Source organism: Cherax quadricarinatus, unplaced genomic scaffold (assembly GCF_038502225.1).
Source record: "Cherax quadricarinatus isolate ZL_2023a unplaced genomic scaffold, ASM3850222v1 Contig4172, whole genome shotgun sequence".
Lineage (NCBI taxonomy): Eukaryota > Metazoa > Arthropoda > Malacostraca > Decapoda > Parastacidae > Cherax > Cherax quadricarinatus.
This window is the reverse complement of record NW_027199198.1, coordinates 26,527-31,604: the sequence shown is the minus strand read 5'-3', so window position 1 is coordinate 31,604 and position 5,078 is coordinate 26,527.

Below are 5,078 nucleotides of genomic sequence, written 5' to 3'. Positions count from 1 at the left end.
TTTATAACAAGGGTTATTTAAATATTTGCACGTCTGTAAAACCACAAGTAATGAATCTGAATAAATCTTATCGTATGAGTAATTACACTATTGTTAGTCTATCAGGTATCCCCTAAAAGGGAATTACCTGGAGTGATTATTTTTCTGTATTTTTTTCCTCTAAGGATTCTGTGTGGCAAAATGAGAATGACTCTTCTGATCGGTTTCAAACTTTCATCACTGGTGTATGGATATTTGTTTAGCTGTGTAAGTTGTATTTTATCATTTATATTAAATAATATGGGACATTGGTTTCCGTCCAGTGTCTTGAGAATGACTTTTCTAATAGGCTTCAAACTTTCATCACTGTACCCAGTGGAAAGATCGAATTGATTATGTGCTCTCAAGGTGTCGTTTTGCAAATTTTATTAATGATTTTTTTTTCATCTGCTTCGAACTTCCATTTCCATTCTACTCGCCGCTCAGATATTACTTTTTTTTAATGTTTTTACTCTCTCTCTCTCTCTCTCTCTCTCTCTCTATAATATATATATATATATATATATATATATATATATATATATATATATATATATATATATATATATATATATATATATATATATATATATATATATATATATATGTGTGTGTGTATGATAGAAAAACTTGAAAAATTCGAGATACGCCAGCCAGATTTAACCTCCCTCGGAAACTAATGTTATGACAGGAACATAGCTGGATTTTGTTCCCACTGTGACTGTCAGTGTGAACCCGGTAACACCACAGTGAGGCTATATCCAGGTTTTTGGAACAAAACATTCTGTCTCTTGGAGCATAGAAACCTCTATGGATTTGGCTAGTCTAGTTTCATCTGATTGGTCTCGTTTGTTAAGTGCTTTATTGGGTTGAGTTCCAGCTCCTGGGACACTTAAAAGCGTTGATCTTTATAGCTCTTTTGCCTTTTGAGGATGTTGGTCTACAACTCCTGTGTATTTTAAAATTATTAAACTAGAGGTGCTAAGCTTCTTCAGCAAAGGCTGTGTCAGCATAGTTGCTGATCCCTGTATTCCCAGTATTATATAGCATAGCATATTAGTATCATCCCTGTGCTTTAGACACGAGATCCCTCGTAGGCCTTTGGCTTTGTGTGACGTCATAGGGATACACATGGGGGCAGTGATCCCTTTGTCCCGCTCTCACTCGGCGGCAGACCTACAAGGCGTGAACAGGCTTGGCACCGGGCTCCATCTCTCATCTCAGTCTGACAATACATCTACCATCCTACAAGTGTGTCTACCTTATCCTACGATATCTCCATTCAAGAACCCTTTACGATAAATGGTGACAGCGGTGAGCCTGTAATTCTGACGATTACAGCGATTTCTGGAGATAAAATTGTCGACCAGCAAGACGGCCATTTCGTGTGACCAGTAGGCCTATCGACTACCGAGGTTCACCCCATCCAGCTACCTCAAGCCAGCTACTCTACCAGCTTCTACATTATTCACTGGTCAGTCTCTTTGTATTAGTGTTTCCTGCTTTTTTGCATTACTCCCGAGGGGTTGACCCGAGTTTGCAAAATAAGCCAGCTTCCAGTCTGTGGTGGGGGAGTCAGAACACCCGAGTCCAGTCCAGCCTAGCCTACTCCATCCAATTATTTTGCCTGCCAAGCCAGCTTCCACCCCTGCTGTGCTCATCGTGTGAAGTTATCAAGCTATTCTGTGTGAAGGGTTAAGATAAGCCAGCTAGCAACTAACCCAGGTGTCTTACCCCAGTACTCAGGCAAGCCACGTGAGTAGTCTTCATCGCTTGTGATTCAAGTTCCAAGCATTCTGAGTGCTCCTTCTCATCCTTGTGGTGTTGTAGTATTTCGTGGGTTTCTTTTAAGCCAGCCGGCTTAGAATTATCTTCGCGGCAGTGTGGGTTTTCTCAGTGAGGCTTACGACGTTCAACCCATAAGCCCAGCCACTCACGATCACGTGTGTCGCACCATTGCCGGTCTCAGACGCCTCGCTCAGCCATTACCCACAAACCCAACTACAGTCGGCCATTACAACTCACCTACCTCATCAGTGTTTTGGTGCACTGCTAAGGGTTGTAGCACCATATTTTAAGGACCACATAGGGGGTCAAGAGCTAGAGAGTGGCGCGCCATCTTTAAAAGCCTCCTGTGTGTTGTCTCTCGCCGATTTAAGCGCAATTCTACGATCATCTGTGCAGAGGACAGCAGCAAGACGATATAAACAATCCATCAATCTCATTTTTTCAAGTGTTACAGCTATAATATTTTTTTTTTTTTTTTAGAGACATTTGCGAGTGTTGAGACATTTCTTTTGTGTTCCCAGTGAATTTTTCTCTTAGTGACATTCAGTGACTCTTGATCAGACTCAGTGTTTATCATGTACTGATTGCATTAATTTCTTTTAATCTCCTTAATTCAGTGTTAATTTTCGTGCATTATTTTATATCTGTTGTGTTGTGTATCTTTTTATACACTTGAAGTAAGTACTTAGTGTTTCCTTTGTTGTGTGTGCAACATATGAGCAGTATAGAACTTGTGTTTAAACTTCAGAATTCCAGTGAATTAACTTCAGTAAATTTTTCACCTCATATTCTGCATCACAACTCAGTGTTGTCTGTTATTTTTTTTTTTCTTCCTAGCATTTGTGTATTTTTGTTTGTTCCCTGTGTGTTGAACATTCTTGTGTTCATATTCTTTCCATTCAGCCAGTGTTTAATTTGTCTTATTTCCACAGACAATAGTGCCATTTTTAAAGTCTCCAGCAAGAACTCAATCTGTTTACAAAATTTTTTTAAAAACATCAAGTTTCATTGCAAGAAAATTCTAGTACTGAGTTTATGTTGATGTTTTGTGCTCTGCATCACTGTAAGTGTTGTATTTCTTTTTGTTGTGTGTTTTTTTAGCACCTATTATTTTTCATATTTTATTGAACAAATTCACTCTTAGTGCAATTTTTAAGTTCTCCTTTTAAAGTAAATTTTTCTTTTGCTTGTTGTTTAAGTGCAGTTAAGAGTTAAAGTGTTCATTCCTTGATATATTTCTTTTCTTGTGTGTTATAATTTTTATTATTGCACATTGACTCATTTTGCAATAATTCTTGTGCAAATATTGTGTTGCTATTAAAGTTTTTCTTGCAGAAAATTTTATGCAGTGTTGTGCAATACAGTTTATTACAGTGCAGTTTCTTATGCTCTGTTCTGTGCATAGTATTTTATTCTGTCTGTCATTTTATTTTTTTTTAATTCCAGTGAATTGTGTGTTTGTTTTAATTTTTGCACAAGTTTATTGAGTCCATTTTATTATTTTATTGTGTATTTTCCTTGTTGCATTGAAAGTAAAGACAACTCACTGTGCCATTTATTCAATTTAAAGTAAAAGTTGAGCATATTAGATTTGAGCAAAGTACAAGCTCTCTTGATTTTCAGTGTTTGCTAAGTTGCATATTCTTCTTGTGTGAGTTCTTTGCTTACTGTGTAACTTGTCAATTTTTAATTACTTATGCAGAATAGTTAAGCATTTTCTTCCATTTAAGCTTATTGTGTCATTCTCTCCACTTTTCTTGACTTATGCCCTTCAGTATTTTCACTGAGAAGATGTCCCAGTCATTTTTGAATGTTCACTTAGTGTATCATTCCAGTCAAAGTCAATATGAATCAGTCCACAGTACCAACATTCCCTTACTGACTGAAAGACAATACCTAGCCCTTGAGCAATGTGTTTGTTCTCACAGCTTGTATCTGAGATTTGTTAAAGTGCTGCGAAATGTGAAGTTCAGATTAAGTTCCTATAGATCCGTGAATTACTTATTAACGTAGCCGAGCGGTCAGGCACTAGTAATTCTGTCATTCCCGTCTGTGTTCCACCTATACCTTCAGACTTGCAGGATAGTGTTCCGTTGCCTCAAGTGTCCGGGGACACTCAGACTGCCTTGAGTGCACAGCCTATCCCTGCAATGACTGCTAGTTCGAGTAGTAGTTTCTCCACAGGGGATGCCTTGTCAGAAAACGATTACTTGCAACTAGTAATGCCATCTCTTGTTGATGTGACATGCTGTCTGCAGAAAGACGTCTCTGTTACAGCTAGTGTTCTCACTAGAGTGTCTGTTGTTGTTCCTAATGTTCCAGATGGTGATCCCATCCTAGTTGACAGTAATCAGTGCATTGTAAGAAGTTATTTCTCGAGTAACTTTCACATGTTAACGTTTGTAAGTGTAGTTTCTTTATAGCTGATACCTCGTGTCACTGTGTGCGACTCAGATTGAATATCAGCATTGTTCACCGTGTTCATTTCTTTTCTCCTGTGCTTGCAGTTGAGATAGTAGATTCGTTCTCCCTTGCTCATATTGCGTGTTATAGCGTTAATTTTTTTCAACCGGGGGGAGTCATCCACTCCACCGAGTTTGTTCTTTCCTCCAGTAAGGAAGAACTGTTACCTTTATTCCAGAACAAACAGCCTACTGGAAGGTTAGCCAGATGGACCTTGACTATCCAAGAGTTCAATCCCACTTTTGAAAATTTACCTGGCAAGTCAAATGTAGTCGCAGATGCTTTATCGCGACACGTTAGTGTAGTTACTGCAGATCCTCCATTTACTGTCGAGGATGTCAAAAATGCCCAAAGAACCGATCCCTTGTGTTCTGGTGTGATTCGATTCCTGCTCCAGGAAGATCTTATTCTTACTGTGAAGCCACCAGTACCCATTAGTGACTTTGTAATGAGCCAAGAATTACTGTATCGAATAGTCGAGTTGAGTACTCCTAGCAGATGAATTAGTAATTCCACAGTCACTAGTGATTGTAGTTGTATCTTTTGTAGATACTCGTTCAGATCTCTCTCAGTCAAGGCATGTGTTAGCCATTGCAGAGGAATTCGATCCTCCCAGAGATGATAACCATTCTGCATACGTAAACTTTACCCTCGCAGAATTGGGTTTAAGTGTAAACAGTCTGTATAATTAGATGTCCGAGATGAATGAAATTATCAACTGTGTGTTTTGTTATTAGCTGATCAGTTTGTCAGAAATTTTCGTGTTCACGTTCCCTCCGTATTCTGAGAATTAACAGTCTAGATTTGAG